The following is a 23159-nucleotide window of genomic DNA, read 5'->3' on the forward strand; positions in this document are numbered from 1 at the left end:
TGATGCAGGAGTCCCCTGAATCCCCTTAATCACTTCAGTGGTGCACATAAACACGTTAACTGCTTATTCCAGGCAGAACCCTCACCTTACAAACCAAACTGCTTTTGCCAGCATCATCACTCTTTTTTTAATTTATTTATTTTTACTGTGTATTGCTCTCTCACTAATTTTGCATTTTGAGGTGCTTTTATATGCCAGGTCACCTGCTTCAAGTACCTAGAAGATCATTACTTGCTTCTGATTAGCACTGCGCATTTGAGTGGCATGCTCGAGGCAAAAATTTAAAATGTATCAAAATGCAAATATGCCCCCATTGACCTCTGAAAAATGTGTTATACTACAAAGTACTTTCAAAGAAAACCAGAAAGGATGAGGAAAGAGAGTATGAGCTTGCAGACGGTTTGTGATATCAAAAAAAATAATCACAAATGGTTACTTAGAAGTTTGCATTCTGCATAATGCAGAAAGCTTTTTTTTGTCTTTCTTTAAAGAGGGAGTGGAGGGACGAGATATTGATACTCCTGCCCACTTTGTGTCTCAATCCGCTTCCTTTGCTAGAAGAACCACTGAAGTAAATGGGGTTGCTTGTGGCGCACATTTTTTCGATCTGCCAAGGTTCAACTATGTAGTCTAATATATGGCAATGGCCCAGAATGAGACACAGAAATTATTCATGATCCTTCTTTCTACATGAAAGGCTCCTTCTATAACCTCAGCTTAATGACTCTGCATTTAAGAAGTAAATTATTTTCACCAAGAAAAGTGAGAGGCAGCCAAATTTGCCTGGAGAAAATAATGGTGGTATTAAGACAAGCAACATCCCTGCAGTGAGGTGTGCCTGAGAACTAATGCAATGTTACCCGCTATTTGAGCTCTTTGACTCTCACCAGTAACAGTGAATATATTCTTTCACTAAAGATTGCAGCTAGATAGTGAATAACTCTAGCAAAAATATAGTCCCTCACCCCAAAAAAGGAAGCTTATGTCCTGGCTTTATCCTTAGTCTCCACAATGCTTTTCTGCAAATACTTGTTTGCCTGGAGGCATGACTTCTCTCTAATTCCCTGACATAGAGCCAGGTGTCCTCTCAAAATAAGCAAAATGCTTTAAAGTAACCTACCCTATCCAAGCAAGAGTTTGTATGAAAGTTTAGTATTAGCTCAGTGTTCAAATTGGCACTGCTGGTGTAACGAGAGAAGTTGTTATGGCATCCTTTGACCAGTCCCCTCACTGCATTGTGTGTTGGTGCTGTTCAGTGTCTGGGGATGGAAGGAGAACCACATAGAGCAGCGCATCTTCTGGCTGCACTCAGTTGCACATATTTTTATTCTTCAGGCCTTATGAGTATCTAATGTGATAAACACAACAGACCAGCAAAAAGAAAGGAAACAGCCATAGGCGTGATGATTACAAGCGTGTAAAAACCGTGCGGAAGAAGCAGCAGCATATGACCACCCCCAGTCTCCCAAAGGTTGTTGTGCCATTGCTTAGCTAGTTTCTCTGTCTCTCACTACTGCTTCATTGCACTTGGTCATAAATGAAAGCTATCTAATGCTAATGACCACGGTGCCCACCCTAATCATGCATTTGAAATATTAATAAAAATAATTTATGTCATGTGACTGCTTTTTAACTAGCTGCTTTCAGGACTTTAGATCAGGATTATAAAAGACATGCATTTATAAATTATTAGCCTTGAGCACATAAGCACTGCATACTATGGGGAGCACTTTTGTAGCACTTTAAATTAATTTATTGTTATTCATTCCAGCTGTCTCTGATGTAAACCTTTGGCTATAAATTTGTACCATCATCCAACACGCCATTAAACTAAAGTGGTGCCCGTGCTGGAGCATATAATAAAACATATGAATAAGATTTCTATGGGGACACTTTTTTTAAACTCTCTTCTCAGTTAATGACACAAGAAAAGTGAGATAACATAGTCACCCTGTAACTATGCATTCATTAAAATATGTCTGGTGGGGGGAGACTTTTAAATTTGCACTTCTATTGAATTCTGACTCAATGTTTTTCTTTACTAGATTGTTTCAGTTCATATCCTATCTTAAGCAAAAGGCTTTGTCTGAAGCCATCACGAAGTCACTAGCTAAGACTGACAGAGGATTTTTGTTGGACCTGAACTTTTCAGTAGTGGACATAGCTCCTGACCACTGAATCACAGCAGTGTAAGAGCAGAGCAGTTTTACAGTCTTATTGCCTCTGCAGGCAAACACTCTTTCTCCTACAGATCACCATAAGGGTAACAAAACCTTATCTGCATGACTAACACCATAATGTCTTAATTTACTTAACGGTATAGATATATTCCGTACCAGCCCATTGGGATACAATTTCCTAAACTTTAAAGCAAGTTGTGATCATGCAGTGCTCTACCAGGCAGGGTAAGAACCACCGATTACTTTGGTCTTGCCATATAGGTCTCATCTTTCTTATGTGCTTGCTAATACTTTTTGTCACTTTTGTGACAGGTGACTTCTACCAAGCCTGCTGGAAGGCAGTCTTGCCCATTTCAGTCTTCCACTGACATCAGCAAAAGTTTGGCTGCTAATTTCTCAAATTTAGGCTCCTGATATGGAATATAGTCATATGAAAACAGAGACAAAAATCTGAATGTCAGATTCTCAGCTGACATAATATAGCACAACTCCTTTAATTAGTACCAGCTGCTCATATATCCCATGCTTTTAAGTCTAAATCTTTCTGAGTTATTCATCCAGTATCAGGGCTTTTGGAAAATTGACTGAGTGCAGAAAATGGTACCCATAAAGAATAATTTTTTTTATTATAACTAATCTCATTAATGCAAAGACTAGTCTGATAGAATAAAGTTTTATTTTCTTTTCTTTGTAAGTCTATCTGAAATTTCAAGGTTTGGGAATCTGAGTCTTTGATTTGAGATCACCTCTAAACAGTCAACAATCAGGATATCTGAACTACTTGGGAATATGTGTACACCGGTAACTTCCCTTTAAATGCAAAGATTAACGTTTGATGACTGAAAGATTATATAGCAAGATATCTTGCCAGGGAATTTTATTTTTATATGAATATCTAGTTCAATCGTCCGAAATTATTGAAACCCTTTTAATAGAAACTTCAAAAAGGAGCCTCTAGCACACCCCAGAACTGAAATCTGCTCCAGATAGTTGAATCACATTGGTGCTCTTACAAAAAAATCAGTACTTCCTCAATGAATGGTACCAAAGCATAAATAACATATGGACAAGCTTTTTGAGTCTGATTTGCATGCCACAGCAAGACCTTCGTGTGAAGATCTGCAGAAGAGGGAAAGGTAGTAGTGGGGTGGGGTATACAGAAATAACCAGAGCTTTATTTACACTTTTGGGAAAAGTAGGTCGGAGATCAGATTTGCCTATTCATCCTATTTATCCCTGCCTCTCTGAACAAAATGTAAAGCCCTAGCAAGATGCACTTTTATATCACTTTCAATGAAAAAAAAAAAAAAACAAAAAACCACTATTATGGCAATCGTCTGCCTGGTTACAAAATGTCTTTCAGCTTCTGCCTAGATATAGGGTCTTCACCCGATAACTAGCAAACGAGGAGTTAATAACAGTTTAAGCTTCCCTGGCACAGAAGATTAGGACAAGAGATCCCTGAGATGCAAAAGGATGCTGATTCCTGAGTTAGAGGGTGGGCTTTAGCTGTGAATCTGAATACCTGGATGGTTACAGCAGTCAGTGTTGTTTGGGGCTCTCCCTTACTGCAAAGATTCTCTATTCATATTGAGTTTCCTTTGAATGAAGACGTGCCCTGCTATTTCCAGTTGTAGTATTAGTCTTCTTCAGCAGTTTTTACATTCTGTCTGAGGGTATTGATGGAGACCACCTGCTGCTTTTTTACTGGTATACTGATTTAGAGCCATTTCACTAAGTCAAAATGTCATTTACTTGATTAAAATTTTCTTTTAACTTATTTAGTACAAAGAAGAAAACTTGCTTGTGTTAAAAAAAAAGGTATATAGAGCTTTCCATTTTATTAATTGATTTATCACTGTGACTTGATATGTTTCAAATTATTTAAGGAGAGCTTCTTTTCTTGTAACTCTTATAATTACTATGTAACTTAGCTGCTCTCAAAAGAAGGGATTGTGTGGTTTAAGTTGCAGCAGCTAACAGCTATTCACCCCAGCTGTTAAACTGTTCAGTTATCTGTGCCTCCCTTTCCTTACTGATTACACAGAAAGAAGGTGCTTTTTTTCCCCTTCTTACTTAAACTGTAATCTTTTAGGAGTTGGCTTTATTGACTTCATTCTACCACAGTTTGTTCAAGTCCTCGAAAGGTACCTCACGGAGGAGAAGAGCTGCTTCTCTTCAGTTTCCATGTTCCTACTGACATTGGAGATGATACCTGCTGTGCGTGCTTTTTCATCTCCACTTGTTTGGTAGGGCCAAGCTCTTTAGTCTATTATCGTGCCTAGCAGCTCCAGCCTGGCAGGAGGACCTCTGTGTGTGCCGAGCAGTCAAGAAGCCCCCTTTACCTAAAGAGGGCAACTCAGATATGACAAAAGATAATGGGTCAATGCCAAGAACTGAAGGCAACAGAAAGGTATAGTGGCTGTACCTCCGCAGTTTGATGAAAGTAGTCTCCAAAGTAGCTGGTACATCAACAGTACACTCTGTCTTTCACCCACACAGCTGATCTCAGACAGCTGTGCAAAGACCTTCTGAGGAGGGCTGGTAGCCTGTCCGTTCCCTAGCTGAGCTCACAGACACCTTGTGTACCCAGGAGGGCATCTGCTTCTATCAAAGGCATTAAAGTTATTGCCATGCCTGCCACATCACCACCTCACAGATATGTACTAGCATTTGTGGTACTGTCAAATATGCTTTAAATCCCACTTCAGCAGCAAGCTTGCTTAGATTCCTTGCCAGGAAATGTTAAATACTGTGGTGCAGTGTTGTTTTCTGTGGTGCAGTAACAATTAATTTACACCATTTGGAAAAACACACTTTTTTATTAAAAACCAATAAAAGCAAATCAATACAGTGTAAAGTATACAATACAAGATCAAAATGAAAAGCTCTTGTTTTTATACTTGAGCATCCCTAATAAAATTTCATTGTTGATTCAAGTAGTTTGTCTATTCTAATCTAATGAGAAGCTGTCAAGTTTCCTTTTAGCATTTTGGAAATGACTAAAAATAGCTGCCCCTATACATTGCAAAAGAATGCAATAATTAACTCCCAAGTTGTAAGTCAATATGATGATGCAAATACTGCTGCATCCATCTCTGTGCATTGCATCACCTGTGCACCTGACAGTCCATGGAATCCATTTTGAATCAGGATGGAGGTTAATTTTTATTTATAGCTGTAATTAGAAAAACTCTAGCACTAATGGAGATTGCTCCATTGCTAGAACGTGTCACCACAGAGTAAATTCCACAGCAATTTTTGCATTTTAAAAGGCCAAAGAGTAAAACAAATTAATTGCTTCTTCCTGGGACAGCTTGTTCATTCTTCAGAATCTGATGATTTACGAGAACAATGATTTCAAAGCTTCTTAGAGAAAAATCCCACGGTTGTTTTTTTTCTGCCACTGCTCCAATTACACTAGGTGCTGCAGAGCCTGGGAAGGCAGCTCATGCCACTAATCTCATGGTTCCGAGGCTCCTCTGCAGCAAGGGCCAGGCAAAACCAGTGTCTTCAAGTGGCTTAAATCTCAGCTCCTGCCCCCCGCTGTTGAGGAGACAGAAGCTCTGGGACTTGTCCAGCAATGATCCAACCCAGCAGCTCCGCCAGGTAAGTGCTCCAGAAGCCCACAGTGGGATGTCCCCAGGCACTGCAGTGAGGAACACTCTGCCCTTTACAGCACAAGCTCCTGTTTCCATCGCCATGACCCACTGCCGTGGCTTGCACATTTCTGAGTGCATCCACAATGATTATAGCTGATTTTTAGGAGTTAACCAGAACAGAACCAAATGGGGTAACTTTAATCCTGTGGATGGGCAGATTGCTGTTTCCTTTCTACAGACAGAAACCTGCCATGGGTTTGCATTTGATGTGGTTTGGGTTTTCTTTTAACAGTGAATTGATAGGTGGTCCTTTTTAATGTGTGAAATGATCCAGATAGGACAGTAGGTTTTTCAAAGCTATTAGACAACTGGTATCTGATGGCAGTGGGCTGGGAGGACAAGTGTCACTGAGATAAAAATGCATTAACTAGATAATTTAAAAGGGATGGAGAACTCACACAAAATCACCAGAAACTTCTGCTTTGCTGCAGTGGTACTGGGAATGTAGGTAAGATAATTGGGGAAAAAAAAAAAAAAAAAAAAAAAAAAAAAGACTTTGAAATAAAATCAAAGTTTTGCAAATTGGAATATTTGGTTTGAATTGTCTTTATAAATTCCAAAGTGTGGCAACATGTTACTGAGATACCACAAAACATTGTAATCTGTTGTCTGTACATGGCATCTGTGTATGCACCAGTGTTCTCCTCTGCAGCAGGAGCTGTGATGTAACCATCATTTTGTTAGCACGATAAATGAATGAGCCTAAGGTTTCTCTCTACCACAAAAATTTAGATTAGTCTATCCCGCTTTGTGTGTGTGGTGTTATATGGTTTTTTAAAGTTCTGTTCTCCATGTGGTAAAACATAACTGCTCCTGACTGACTTTCTGATGCCTGCTTCAACTAAACTAAGACAAGCCCTGCAAAATAGGATGATTATTTACATTATATAAGTCTTTCCAACTCTCAAAATATGGATCTTACACATATTATTAACTTCAGGCATACTAGTAACTCCCACTGAGGTAAAAAGGATGTTCTTTAGGGCACTGATGACTATCAGCTAAGAAAAAAGCTGGGAGACTTGTTTCCTTCACAGGTGTAATTGATTGTGGAATAACTTCTCTCAGAAACTCACTTGATCTGTATTTGAAGTGTATAGGAGTGAGCTTTATGTTAGTGTTCTCCTCCTACTGCAGAATTGATGAGTTTCAATAACAGTGCAGTATTTTCAAACAGAAACAGATGTTCTGGTGGACATCCTACAACAGAAAATCAATAGTAGGTGAGCCACAAGTAGACCTTCCCTCTGAGAGAGCTCCACTGTGATAGCTGTACAGGAATGAACTCACCATTGGGCTGGACTAGCAGAGTGACATTAAGACCAGAAAGTTTTCACGGCAGGTTTATCAAATTCTCACTATTTGGGAATCAGGTAAATGAGATGCTTTATATGACGCTCTTTAATTACCATCCTGTACCATACCTAGAACTGTGTACTATTTTCCATCTGGAGCTGAAGCAGGCTGCCTTTCAGTTGTTATCATGCATCTGTACTGCATTTTTGAATGGATAAAGCAGGTAGAAAGGTAGGGGGAAAGGCTCTGAATACACACAACATAAGAAGGTACCTACCTCAAAGAGATTACTATTTATCTCAACCTAACAAAGGATGGTTAGGGTAAGAAGCAAGGATGAAGCAGTATTTTTGCTTTTATTCAGAAATTTATGTAGAATGAGGAGTATAAATTGGGGTTTTCAAATGTCATAAGCACATAAGCATATTCAGGGATCCTTTGGAACGGAAGATGCTTTTGAGGCTTTAAATATTTCACTGGTCCTCTCATTCAGGCAACATAGCGCAGCACCATGCGAATGTGTAAGAGGGATTTTCTGATGATACTCCTTTTGTTCTTTTAATGGATGTTGTAACACAGAGAAAGACATTAGATGGAAGCAAGCCCTATGGTTTTGATTGTGGTTAGTCTGACAGTTCTGGTTTGGTTTAAGTGGAAGCCGATGAACAATGGTTTAAAAAAAAGGAAAATGTGCCCAGCACCGAGGTCAGCCAGCCACTTCCTACACCCAGCTGTTTCAGTTTATTTTTTTAATTAAGGTTGGCTTAAATTAATGATGACAGTCTAAAGAGAACTCTTTCACCTATTTAGCTTACTTTACAACTGAAACCAAGTCCCTTCTGTCCAATTGCATTTTGTTACAAGATCTGTGGTTAGGTTCCTACAAGCCCCTGGTTTCTTCCCACTTTATTTTGTCATCTCTCTCCTCTGCTATTGCCCTCTGCCCTTTTGGGCCTTTTCAAGGGAGGGCTAAAGATATTGCTACTGCCGTATAGAAACAAAGTGCCTCCTAATTGATCGTTGATACTGCTGGAGTGTGAGGATGTTGGGAATTGCTAGATCAAGCTATTTACTCCAGCTTCTGGGTCAGCTCTTCAGATGGTATAAATCACTGTTCCTTCCTGCTTTTCTCCCAGTTCAGTGTAGATTTGCACCGTGGAGGAGCTGATTCAGTGGCTGTAATCTGCAGCTCTGCACAAGCACCAGATCCTACAGGGATTTTGTCCAGCAAGCCGAAGTATACTCTCTGCTTCAGAACAGTGGCAGTTTATTTCCAGAAGCCTGAGAACTTGCAGTTCTAGAAGTAACAGTTATCTCCTGCAGGTGATGCAGGAGAGAAACAGAAGTCTTAATTTTTCAGAAAGAATACATCTTAAAACAAGAAGTTTTCTGATCCCATGAGATGCCACAGAGTCACAGCTATGCACATGGTCCCAATGGCCTGTCTAAGCCAGTAGAGTCTCTGCTTCTTTTAACAAACATCGCACTTGCTGTAGAGAAGTAAAATATCATCTGCTCTAGGGGTTTTGGCTTCGTTAGTATGTGGATTACTTAAACCCCTTATAACTATTGATTTAAGCCTTCTCTCCAGGCTTGACTACTTTTCTTTCCAATTAGAGCAATTTTTGCTTCAATGTGGAGACCTCACCTTAGTTGTTAAGGTAAGAGCTGATGACGACTCATAACCAAAATAAGAAATGAAGTGCCACTTCTTGTACCTCTCTCCATGTGCTAGGAAAGCAATAAGAATTGCATCATTGCTCACTGCAGATATAAATATGATTGCTATGGGTGCAGTCTTCTGTAAACAGTAAAACATTAAAGATTTCTTAAATTAAAATTAATCCCATGGCCTGAGTGGTAAGTTTGGCAAGTCATCCAAGACTACCCAGGGAATGGTCCCTAACTGCAGCCTTGAGAAGGCTGTCAAACCAGACAGACTTGCGGTGGTTTGGTCGTTCTTGAGTTAGAACTAGATTGTGTCTCACCCACTTCACTCTTCCCAGTAAAAGTGAGCAGAGAAAGGGCTGCACTTGGTAATAAGGTAATGACAATTCAGTCCCACACCTCATCCAAATCCCTGATAGAAATCAGCGTGAGCAGGAATGACGGATGGAGGATGCTCTTCTGGGTGAGTCTTTCTCTTCTTTGCAATACAGTTCCTAAGTTACAACTTGGTAATGATTACAAATGTTTTATGTTGCCTAATTAAAGAACATTGTACATTTTTGCCATCACATATTCTTACTGAAATGACTATGTGGCATCTATAAGATCAAATGCAGCCTGCAGATATCAGGTGAAATCTCCCGTGGAAGTTTCTGGGCTAAGTTAATAGTTGTGTATGTATCATCTAAAACTGTCAGAAATTGAGATTTAAGGCAAAGGGGCACAACTTGCAGCAATTTGGTACTTTATATGTGTACAAGTCAGGGTCTAAAGACAAAAGCAGTTGAAAAAAGGTCCCTATCTCTGTCTGCTCTCCTTCGAAAGTACCTAAATCATCTAGTTTATTTTGAATGTCTTCTTTTTCCTGCTTCATTATGAAGATATTTAACTTGAGTTTTAAACAAAAATAGAAACATTTGAAGAAAGTAATCACATATTGCTTTCTTCCAAGTAAGTCTGCAGAACCTACTTCACTGAATTTTGCACAAATTCACAATTAACTTTGACATTGAACTGTGCTTTTAGAAATTTTCCTCTGACAAAAGTCTCTTCTTCACTTGAAAAAACCCTCTAGCTATATTTCTGGTCTTTGTCTAAGGTGTTAACAACCAGAAACTAGCACCTTGTTTTCAATTTTACCTCTGTTGGAGACACTACTTAAATTTAGGCTTTTCTTTTCCTGGCAGTAGCTATAATGGTCTAGGCTTTAATCACCAGCAGCTGCAGAAATGAGAATAGGATTGCAAAAGCAAATGTCCCCTTGAAGATCAGTTGACTTCACATCTGCATGTGCACTTTTTTCCTAGTATTATGCTCTAATTTAGTAAGGTTTTGTATACCTTGGGAACTCATTCTTGGCTCTTTTCCCATCTCTGAGTTAAAATTATGCATAAAATACTTGTGCAGGGAATGGTGATGTGAGCTGGGAAGAGTATCTTTTGCCTGGCTTATTTCAAAGTAAAATTATACAGAATTTAGCTCATTGTTTTGCAGAGCCACAAACCTCCACAAAACTCCTCCTGAAATCAGCCAGACTAGTTGTGCTAGCCAAGCCCAGTGGAGGCAGAAGTCTAACAAAAATCCAACTCGCTCTGATAATTAATATCCAGCTTTTAGCACCGTAGCTAGCTGGTAAGACACAGAAGCGGATTTGCAGGCTCTGGACCACTGAAAAAGCCATTGCTTCCTGATGGCTATCATCTGGAGAAGTTACTGGAGCCACAGTGGCAGAAGAGGTAGTTTCTCTGCTCTTGGGCCATCACAGTTCACAGGACTGTGTATTAACACCAACAGCCATTGATTTCAATTTATGTTAACGTGCGAGGCTGTGAGCTGCAGCAGGAGGAGTCTCTGGTTCATGATTCCTGTCAGATTCAGAAGAGCTGAGGTTACCACCTCAGCAGTAACCTCTTTGGCCACCAAAGTTGAATCCAATTCAATCATGAATCAGTGCCCTTAATTAATTCTCCTTTGTAAAAGCCCAAAGCAATCATACTGATGTCAATGAAAAAAGTCCCAGATGAGATTTTGATTGTTTCCTCAATATCAATAAATAAAATTTTAAAAGTAGTTAAAAAGCTAAAACCCAAATGGCTCCCTGGGGTAACAGGTTGGGTCATTAATATATCACATGCATATTTCAAAAAACTTGTGTGTTAACAATTTAACCCTCACAGCTTCTCAGGATGAAAATAATTACTACTCTGAAAGAATGAGTTAACTTCTCAGTATTCCTTTAAACAAAATTACATTAGTTGAAAGTAAGAATATATTTTTAGTGAGAAAAATTATTCCTAAGACAATTTCAACTACACTCCTATATCTTACTGCATTGAAGTTTTCCTTCTTTTTAAAAAAACAAACAGAACAGAAACAAACCAAAAAACATCTAACAAGTTGGCCATAAATAGCTCATAAACATCACAACTACCTTCCAACTCTCCCCAATTCACATCCAAATTAAAAAAAAAAAATCAATCTGAATCATTTTCTGTAGATATATGTATAGAATAACCTTTCTTAGTATCTGGGTAGATCTCTCCGTTCTTGATATAGTCTTATTTATGCCTGATCCTGCACATTTCAGAGCTGTGAAAAGATACGTGAAAAGCTATAAAGGACTGTATAAAGACTTCATAAAGACTAAATTCTGAACACTGCTGTGGTTAGGTCAACATTGTTTTACTGTTCAATGCAGACATACCAAAAGAGATTGGAAACGAGAAATGCTGCTGCACAAAAATCTTTTTGCTTTGGTCCTTGGATGTTCTTACATCCTCCTGGCCTCATTAGAATATTTCTGGTAACATTGCTTCAATGTGCAGGGGCTAAGCGCAGGAAACAGCTTATGGAGGTCTAAGTTTGAAGAATCTATCAGAAGCAGGAAAATGCTCTCACTCTGCATCCCAAGTGGCCACACCAGAGGGGGAAGCCAGGACCATAGATCAACTGGATTGCACTGAATCATGTCCACAATGCTCTGGGCTTCAGTTCTTTGGAGTGTATTGTCCACATCAAAATACAATGGGCTGTCCTGTGACAACATCAGTGACTTCAGCATCCATACATAAAAGAGCCATTTTGGTTCGAAGGGCCCACAATGATGAGAAGCTGCGCTGACAGCCACCAGCATGTTAGAAATACAGCCTGCTTCCATGGAGGTGTGTTGTGCATCATGAGGAGATGTGGAGGCACGTGAGGGCTCAAACTCTGCCAAGGCACTGTTTGCCCAGCCTCAGGTTAGGGAACTGTCTTTGATATAATCCAAGTTCTTTTGTCTCTGCTGTGGTGCCTGGCAGTGAAGTATGCTGTTCAATCTGTATGGGCTTCATCTCCACAAAGGAGTGAAGTAGCAAACGGCATGTGTCATGGTGGGGGTGACTGGAGAAGCAGGGTCTAGGAACAAAACAGAGAGCCAAGCAAGTGCTTGGCGTAGGCGCACACTCATTCGGCTGGAGCAGCTTCACTGTGATGAGTTGCCTCCCATAAATAGCTACAGGATCCCTGGCGCTTAGCAAGCAAGTGATGGTTAAGCAAGTTAACTGCTGTTTGAAATCTCTGATTTGTGGCTGCTTTTTTTTCTTTCTTTTTTTAATAACTGAGCTTCACCATAGCAGCCAGCAATAAAACCTCTGGCAGTATGATTCTGCAAGAGGAAGGTGGGGGCAATCCAGTTCTCCTGCAACAGACTCACAAGCCTTGGTTTCATAGAGCATAGCTGGATGTTTGACTGAAAGCAAAATGATTCTTCAAGTTCAAATTAGGGCATATTCAATCTTTGGAAGTAAAAAACAAAAAATAAGCTGGTGTGCTTTTAAAGAGAAATCTAATAGAAGTAGATGAGCACACACTTGCCAGCCCTGCTGAACCCCAGCCATGGCTGTGCCCCGTGAATGCATTTTATCCTGGGAGAGCTGCATGGAGCGCAGCTATGCATGCTACTTGTGAGAAGAGCCCCGGTCGAGCCATAACCGATAGGTTGCGGCAAACAAAGCTAACGTGAAAAAGGGTTAACAATGTTTAACCTGGAAAGGGAAAAACCTCCTGTAAAAGAACCTCAGCCTGGTCCATCCCTACTACAAGTGTGGGTTCATCAGCAGGCCTGTACCACATAGGCAGGGCACTCGAAGCCATCTGTGCCACCACTGTCTCACACTGGATTTTTCCCATTTATAGAACTAAAGAAAACAAATGTTGTTGACTACTGGCTTTGCACAAGCCTGGGACCTGCCAGGTAACAGGTCTACCCTGAGACTCGAGCAGACCCTGCCTAGCTCACAGCTCCGGGCTCAGGGGGAGCAATGGTTTGGGGCACCTGCCTGGAGAGGTGCAGCCCTGTGGCTGCTTACCTCTGCACCTGAGCACAGGGAAGCACCCAGAAGGAGCTGGCAGGGCTGGCAGTTAGCAAAAGAAAAAACGGTTTTGTTTTTTTTTTTCCCCTAATTAAATACAAGCTGTTAGAAACTGGCAGCTTTTTACACAATGTAGTTACAGGTACTTAAGTTCCAACTGCATTTTAAGTCTCTGCTTTCATTGCAGTAAGCCACACCTGAAAACTTGAGTTCAGAACCAGTACAGAAGGAGCTGTGCCTCGGCCCACCCGTGGGGAGGAGCTGCTCCCTGGAGAGGAGAGGTGGGGGCTGCCACAGAGCAGCTGTCGAAATCTCTCTGCAGGACCACTCTAGTGTCCCCATCCCAGCTGGCACAAGGCCGGGGAGCAGCCACAGCTTTGATGTGACTCAGCTGAGATGCTGAGGTCTGAGTCACCAGTGTTAAGGCCTAGGGCACCTGGACTGAAGCAAGAAGTCTGAGGGCAGGGCTGTGTCCTAGCCATCCCAGAGCTAGGGACAAACAAGGGCTGCACCAGGGGCCCACCACTTTAGAAATGTGGAGCCAGGCTGTGTGCTGTTTGCAAGTGGAGAAGAGCTCCTGGCTCCAGCCACTTCCCAGGCATGTGTTTGTGCAAGTCCTGGTGGGTGGGTTTGGACACCTTGACCTCCGAGTGCCGCTAGCCACATAAGCACAGGTGACAGCAGAGAGCATTTATAAAGATTTATAAAACAGGGACATGCAGGCTGTGTAAGGCCTGGATGAAATATTTCCCCAGACTAACCTCTTTCTCAAGGGAAGAGTAGGGGAAGCCATTTGCGAACTGAGATCTGCTAATATCCGTCTAAGAGAAATATCATAATGCAAGATGGGCAGCGAGACCCAGACAGGATTTTTTTTTAATGAGTTAAAATGGAGCCAGTTGTAGCAAACAACACTGTAGATTTATTCAGCTGTAGAAGAACTGGCACACAGCAAGTGCCTTGGAGGGACAGAAGGAAGGAGAAAAGGAAAAATGAAAAAGGCTGATGAGAGCGAGCAGCCAGGGAGAAACCTCTGGAAGGTTCGGGCATGCAGGCGGCTGCACTCATGCTTTATGTCACTGCAGAACACTAAATGAGCACTTAAAAAGGTAATTAGCACCTTTTCATTGGACCAGAAATCAAAGGTGTAATTTACCAGAAGTCAGTGAACAATGTAAGAGGATCTAATTTAATCACATTGCATAGCTTAGCCAGGGTGAGAAATCAGAAGCCTATTTTGGCTGAACGGCTGCACTCATAGCAAAGACATTTTTGTTCCCCTGACAGGACAGTGCCACTGTCACCAGAACCACACTCGCTGCAGGTGGTGAAGCAATACAGGGTATTTGTGCTATTTGAATTTGACTGCATCATTTTCATTATTTCACAGTAAAAGCAGAGGGTCTGCAACATGTAGAAGAAAATGCTCTCATCTAGAAGAGGCAGCAATTCATAGCCAAGGTTCAGCATTGCAGTAAAGATGTTCTCCTTCACAGCCTCTACACAGGCTGACAGTTCAGGAAGATGAGGAAATTGAGGTTTTGTTTCAGCCCGTTGTAGATGCAAGGTGATCTTTCAATACTTAGATTCCAGTTTAGACTTTCAACTTTCCAGTCTCACCTTAAAGATTTGGAATGGGTGATTCAGCTTGTTTTTAGTTTTGGTATTAAATGAAGTGTTCAAAAGATCAATAAAATTTAAAAAAAAAAAAAAAAAAAAAAGTTTAAGCGCCATATAAAGAAACTAAGCTTTAACTTGGTTGTTTTTCAAGTCATAGCTGCAGCACAAGGCATATTACCTTTATTGGGATTTCTTAAATAAAAATGTGAACTGTATGTGAGCACAATTGTAAAATCAAGCTGTTAGCTGACTAACAAAGCTGCAGTATAGCAAATCATGTTCAACATCACACCACCTAATGAGGATTAAACTTTGTCCCCTGAAGACTACTGCCTTCCCAAGATTTCTGTCTTTGTTTTCCCTGATAAATCTTCATACGTGTTTCTGTGGCAGCTTGGAAAACCTGGAAGTTCTAACCATGGTAGCCAGAACTCTAGATTAAAACAGCTAATCATACTTGTCAGCTTTTGAGAAACACAGGCAGATCCCCTGCTATCATCCCTCCAAAGGGCTTCACAGTTGCACCTGAGAAAGGACACAGCAGGACCTGAACTGCAGAGCAGGACTGTTTGTATACATATGTAGTTCCTCTGTTAGTGACTGTGGTGCAGCCAACAGAAGACAACAAGCTTCGAGATGATGCGGCCTCTACTAAACACGTCAAGAGAACAATTTCTGCTGACTCCTATGTGATAGCCCTGGCACAAAGATATGACCTCATGCTCTTAGAGCTGTAACCTCAAAAAAATACATGTGCAATAACCATAACGTAATGGGACTACACAACCCCAAATTTCAAATTCTCAACTTCAATGGTGGGTCTAGTTTATCTAAGGATTAGCTACTGTGTAAGTGTAGGCGACTGAGATTTGGATAGAGTGGGGAATAGTCCAAACAAACAGTAATAATTCCATTTCAAGAAAATCGAAAAAGCAGTGATCAAAGTTAGCGATCTGGCAATCTAAGAAAGATTCAGTTTGCCTCGGGAAAATTCAACAAGCAAGAAGAGTGTCTCTTTACTGCAAGACACTCACTCAACTCAAATAATATATTACCATGCTCCTAATTATTATATCTAATTATAGATTGTCGTAAGCACATTGGCAAAGGAAGTAAGTTGTAAAATACATGTTGAAATATTACTGTGCTATTGTTGAGTCAGCTCCTGAGACATGAGGCATTAAATACTTGAATCTCTGGCTGATTTAAGTGTTTTTATGTTGCTTAATCACATTGTTAAGCTGTATTGTTGCAAACTTCTTCTTGCTGGTTAAATTTAGGTTCTCTGTTCTCAGGGTGCTATCTGATACCTCCTAAAGAACTTTCTCATTCTCGCTCTTTTCTTACACCAGACATTTGTTTTCCCAGCTGGCCTTATTTTTATTTTATTTTTTTTTAATCTATACTATAAATATTGATCATTTCAAGTTTTGCTGTAAAACTGTGCCATGTGTTGCATCTTGCTTTGTATTACAGACTGGTATCACTCTCTTGAAAACCCTACTATCCTTGTGTTCGCTTTGTACTCTTTGTCAGTGGATGTGATACACTATCACCTATATTCTATATTCATCACTAATTATCCCACAAACCATTTGAAAGATTTGGACCTTGAGGATGAGTCTGCATTAAGTGAATTAGGATATTAAGCCACAGGGAAAAGATATTTGACCGTAAAGTATGGGAGAGAGAGCCCTAGAAAGGAAATACTATTTTTCACTATATCTGTCCATGAGTGGGGAGCAGGAGAGCATCTGACATAGGCACTGTGTTTCTGCACCCACATAAAATGTATTATGGCCTTTCTTTAAAAAAAAAATTAAAAAATAAAAAAAATTGCAGTGATTAAATGTTAAAATGAAGTGCCCTGGGTTTTTGTTAATAAAATGAGGAAAAGGCCACTAAATCATTGCATTTATTAATTTCTAACCACTAATCTTGTAAAGCAATCCCCTTAAAATGCTTCTGAAATGTTTCAAAAATCTCCAAGAGAGTTTCAAGCAATTACACAACAAAGGACTTCAAATAACCATTGTATAGTCATGTGGTGACTTGCAATACAACTCCTGTTTCTTTGTCTCTTAATTATGATCATACAGTTCACTTGATGACTGTATTAAAATGTACCAGGCCATGCTGCCAGAACAGCCTTATACTGTGAGTGGTGGGATAAGGATGAGCCAGGAGGCCAAAGATGTGATTGATAAGTTCTTTGGTATAAGCCTTTTTAGGTAATTAACAGACTGAATTTTTATCAAACAGCACAAGCACTGTTGCATGTGGAAAGATAACCTGGATGGGACAAGCAAATTACAGTACTATTGATGTCCCCACTCTTGGGACATACACAGAATAGAGGTTAAAACTATTATTAGAAATGTAAGAAAATAACCTGATTTTGCTGTTTACACAAACCACACAGATCTTCCACAGCATGACTGCTGGTTTTAGTGAAGAGGAGAATGAAAAGAGAAAGAAAAATCTTGATTAACTTCAGGTTGTTTAGTCTGAATCATGTGCAAAAGTCTGAGGGAATGACATTCTGTCCTTGGAACGTCTGCTTTTATCTCTTAAAAACGTGGGATCTTTCCATTGTAAAGGACCCTGATGGTGTTCTTTCCTGCCTCAGCTTCATACTAAAATGTCTTGAAGTTCAAATACTCCATGATGGACTTTAATTGATTTCCAGTCAAGACTTCTTAAATCACATTTCTGAAAAACACACTTCTTATTGGCAGTCTATTTCCCCCATTTTGCCTAGTCTCTGGTTCTTCAGTTTTACAGCACAGGAAGCAAGTCACATGACATGCAAAAGTTACCTAAGGAAAAAAAAGCATAGGACAAAACCAGTGCAACAGAGCCAGCACAATATGGCTGTGCTCTGTGAAGTGCTGCAGCCAAAGAGACCAGCAGCTGCCTCTAAATATAGAAACATTATAGGATATTAAAATGTTAAAAGTTCAATACACACAAAACAAAGTGAGGAAAATTACAAGTTTCAAACAGCCCCTTTCTCTTTTTCCCTTGTACATGCTGCAGCCACAGCAGTCTGACTGCAGGTCTATTTGATAGTTATAAAATTCAATTCAGTCACATATCACAGAAACACCAAAGACAAAAACCCCACATACAAAACCTGTTCAAATGGTCTGATTTGATCAGTACCTAAGGCTGATGAGCATTGCATGTAACGTTGGTTTTGAGTCTTCTCCCCTGGGCCTGGGTCAGATCTTTCCTTGTATTCAACAAGAACATTTTGACCAAGTCCATGGTCTATGAATTAGACCCTTAGATGTTAATACAGGCAAAACTTTCCAAGGGAAAGGATTCTGGGGAGAAATGCATTTATTAAACCAATTCTTCATTCTGATAAAGAAAAAATCTTCAATATAATAAAAAATAGTTCAATCTTTTGAAAAGATTTACTGACACAATCTCATTTACTTAGAATTTCAATATATTAGCTGTTAAAATGGATTCCAGCAGTCCTCAAGACTTTTGTCCAAAATTTCCAAAACTCACCTGCCCAAGCACAAAGTCAGGACCTCTACTGAGAAAATGTAAATACACTGTTATATTTTTCTAAGCTGCCAGCAAAGGTTTGTAAACCTAGTTTCCAGAGCATGCCATTGAACAGAGAACACTGTGTCCTGTTCAGAAATAAACCCACACATTGCCTTTTCTTTAACGGAGAAAACTTAGAAACAGACATGACTTACAGCAACTTTCTTAATTTGCTTAATAGTTCCTTTAATTTTCAGGACTTCAAGGTTATAGCACACCTCCGTCTCTGCCTGACAGCCAGGACTTTAGCAGTTAGGAAAGCCCACATCCTAGCTCTCGCATGCAATATGGCCCCAGTGCGTGCTGCCGCATTAGGGACGGCCTTTGCACCCGGCAGTCAGGGCAGGACTGTTCTGGGCGCCGCAGGATAATACTGAGATGTGGCCTTTTAGCTTGCCAGTTTGCACAGTCTCTGGAATGGCAGAAAGCTAGCAGGGATATGGGGCAGAGCAAACTGCTACACTGCAGTTGTACAGGCAGCAGGCGGAAAAGATCTGCTAGAATTTATTATCATGTGGGATAAGAATTAGCCTGTGGAAGTGGATGCTGTTGTCAGAGAGTGTAGCAATCTCAGCAATGGATTCATGCAGGACAATTCATTTCTACGTGGCTCGCCCTTGCAACCAAGTAAAACCTTGCACATTCAAATATTTCAGAAGTGTTTGATGTTAGCTTAATTCTAGCACTGTAAAACTTACATTGATTTCCAATTGATTTCATTAATATTTTATCAGATGGTGGCCAAGTGTCACCTTGCAGCCTTACATGCTCATTGCACCCCTACTGCTTGGGAGACTTATTTTTTAAATGCTCAACCCTGCAGAGCAGAGACCACAACTGCTGTCTGAACAGAGGGCATTGCAAATACAGTGAGTGCTCCAGAATATGTTTAGTAAAGCACAGGGAGGCACCGCTTCATGGGGCAGACATGCAGGAGACCTCATGCGTGACTAGATGCTGAAGAACATGTTCAAGGATACAAACTATGACAGCATGAACCATGATTTCTTCTGCAATACTGTGTTACAGGGCATTATAAGGTCATACTGCACTCACCTTGCTTAGATGAAAACTTTTGATCCTGGAATAAACAGATAAAACAGAGGGGTATTGCCTGCAGTAGGTAATGCATGTATTATATCCTCATGATTGTAACATGCTCTGAGAGTCTTAGATGTGCTGGTCCAAAATAAACAGAAAATACAGAAAATGAGAACAGGACCATCTCTGTTAGAGAAGGTAGAGCCTTTTCCTGAGTAGGAAAGTATGTCGTTACCTGAGCACTAGCCAGAATGAAACTGCAGAACGAAAGCCTTTATTTTGGGGATTTTACTTTTTTTCTGTACTATCCCAAGGACACCAGATCTCCAAGAAGGCAATCTAAAATTTTCAAAACATTCTTCCTCACTACCATTTCTCAACATTTCAGCTAACCACAAAATGAACAATGCCTCTGTGAAAGCTGTATCATGTGATTTTTTTTCTCCTCTGATTAAATATTTGTTAGTAAATTAAAGTGAAACTTGATAGACATGCAACAGTAAAATGCACATATTTGGATCTTAAGTATTTTTACTTGAGAATCCTAATTTAATTTAAAAATCAGTATTGTTAGTTTTATTTTATTTTAAAAAATCTAGTAAATTGTTTCCCAAAGTATATTTGTTTCCTAGAAATGCAGACAAATGCTGTGCAAGAACGGCTTAACACTGACATGAAAACTGTCAGAGACAAACTATCTTGAAATCACAAAGTAACTTATCTTATCAGACACCACCACACAGAGCCTGTTTGAATTTTATACCGCTGTAATGCTGACAGTTTCCACAGCTGTAGATATTCTGAGTGACAAGTGCAGAGTTAAGCCAAAATTAAAAAGGTAGCTGGAGATGCCCGATAGCATTTAAAGAAACAAATGGGTTTGGTGTCTAACTCCCAGTGAGTCAATTAGCTATTTAAAGCAGTCTGCACCTCCTGACAAAGGGACATGTTAGAAGTTAGCAATCTGCTAATCCTTCTGTGACAACAGAATTGAGTTGAGTAAACCATCATAAAAGCATTACAGGTGAACTAAAGGATCTTGCATGGTAGACCATCCTAAGCAACAAGGAGAGGGAGGTCCAGGTTTCTTTGTGGTATTGGGAAAGTACCACGTCACAGTGAACATGAAGTTTTTGTCAATTTTCCTGGTTTTATTTTGGAGGCTTTTCTTACGCAGCCTCTATTTCATGTAAGTACAAATATTGATGCAAAGACAATATAAAGGTGCACCTTAAAAGAATTCAAAAAATACATCCCAGCACCACAGCTCTTTCAGATATGATCAACTTCCGCATGCACAAATGGACATGTATATTGGCATGCTAAAAGAAGATGACCCTACCCAAAGACACTTAAAACAAATCGTGGGCGTAGTGGATTTATATAGTGTGTGGCAGATTAATTAATTTCATACATATGCAGCTTATGTATTATTTGAGGTTAAATTGTAGTCAATAGGTCAGATCCATATCTATTTGTCTCTTTTTTGAATTTGGCACAATTACTTTTAAATACTAAAAATGAAGGATTCTGATTGTAAATATTTTCAGAAAACTTAACATTGTAACTGTGGGAAGAAGACTCAGAGGAATAAATCATTCTGAACAGTACCAGAAACTTGATTCACTCAGCAGATGAAAGGCAAAGTAATGGCAATGTAAGCATCTGGGACAATAACTAGAAAGGAGAAAAATTATCTGGAAGATGAAGACAATGCAGGTTTTTTTCTGGTGTACACTTCCTTTGCTCCATTTGGTCAAGATTGGAGTAAAGTGGGAAAGTGAATGTGGTATAATGTCTGGTGACAGTATATATCAGGATGGCTTTGCATATAGCATAATATGCAGAGAACTAACCAGAAAGGCTATTTATTTCTATGAAAGAGGCTCCAGTACCAGCTGCATAGCTGAAAATGGTTAAACTTCCAGACATTCAAAAAGGCCCTGTAGTCCCAAAGCTGTAAAATGAAATACAGAAAATGAATCTACCGGTTAATCATTGCAGACTCCATGACTGTACAGGTAAAATAGCATGCTAAATGACTTTTTGCCTGCCTGCAAGGGCAATCACCATAATTTTAACCCTGGTAAGATGCTGGAAAAGTGCACACCTCTTGCTTTCTTCCTAGGAAAGAGCTCTTACAATCTGCATTGGTTGCACTTTCCTACTTTGAAAATAGGCTCCAAAGGCTTTGTAGCAGTTGTACTCGAAAGGCATTCAGAGAGAACACGAAGTTGCAATTAACTTTGGAACAGAAAAAAATTGCCTTCCTTCTTGCCCATAAGCAAGCTGGAGCATTTCTTTACATTTCCACCCCTCCATCCCCAAAGGTGGGAGACTGACCCTTGTCCTTCCTTACAGACCACGCTCAGTCGCTGACATGGGGAGTTGGTGGTTGCTGCTTCCCAACACGTTCTTGATCATTACATTGGAAGGGAAAAAATCACTGAGCTATTTGATACTATTGTTCTGTTTATATCTATTTTTAACCATTTAGAAAGGGAAGCTAGAACATGCTGATTTTTATCTATAGATCTGTTGTGAAAGGCAGAAGTAGTCATAAGAAGTGATAGGAACAGTGACACTGTGGATGAGAGAATGTATCTCAAATGGAGACTCTAAAACTTCCTTTTTTAATAAGGGAGCTATATAACTCTTAAAGTAAAGGCATCGTTTGGGGTGTGGGAGGATTGGTAAACAAAGACTCAGCACTGATATCTTCCTCTAAGTACTCTACAAAACTCATTTTTTCTTCCAGCTTTATAAATAAAGAGAGGATTAGAACTGATTAAAAAAGATAATTTTGAAACCAAAACTTTTTAGACTAATTTTCAACAGTAATTTTATCCTTCCACTCCTAAAATCATCAAGAGTTTCAAAGGGCATTGAAATCCTTCTATGTTTTTAATATCCATATTCATGAAAATATTATAAACTAATATTTTATGGTAAAAAGCAGATAGCTAGGGGTCTGCTAAAAATTACCTGTAGGGTAGTTACTGTCTCTATTCCTCCTTTCAGTTGTTCAAGTCCACTCTGCATCTTCCTTGGCAAAAGGCTTATTGTCATTTTCCTCACAGTCTGCCTGTGACACAGCAAATGTTCCACCAAGAACAAATCACCGTGCGCAGTGGTGGCTGTTGCTGATGGGCAGTGCAAGTTCGATACAAAAACATTTTTGTTACAGTGTAAGATTTGCCATGCTAGCATAAACCTCTGCGTGAAGAACTTTATCTATGCTTAGTGTGATCATGGTAAAGCAGACATAAGTAAATTAACCAGCACAAGACAAATGTCAGTGAAGTTAGTTTAAGCTGATCCAAAATGAAACATACTCCCTTTGGACTCCCCCAATGCAGGATATTTGTGTAGCAGATTTGCATCTTAATTTTAAAACCAAACTTAAATGTTACCTCCTATTTGATTTTCCCTTTGTTTTGCCACAGACTTCAGCAGGCAGCAGAGAAACCCCAAGCGGCCGTGACTATGCCTTGACCAGGCAGCCAGAGTTTGCCCGTGACAGGAGGGCTTTGGTCCACACACTGTCACTTCCATTAAATTGCCTCTTACTGTTTCTTGCACATGTGGTGTTTTATCTGCCAGGAAATGGGGGAACCTAGTCACTCTCAGTGTGGCCCATAATGATAATAACAAAAGATATAAATCAGATTAACTTCATTTGACTTGCAAGGAAAGGGTTATAGATTTGCTATAAAAGTTTATTCAAGCTGAGGCATTCTTGAAGATTACTGTGCCATAAGGGGGTTTACTTTATT

Source organism: Leptosomus discolor, chromosome 6 (assembly GCF_034619465.1).
Source record: "Leptosomus discolor isolate bLepDis1 chromosome 6, bLepDis1.hap2, whole genome shotgun sequence".
NCBI lineage: Eukaryota > Metazoa > Chordata > Aves > Leptosomiformes > Leptosomidae > Leptosomus > Leptosomus discolor.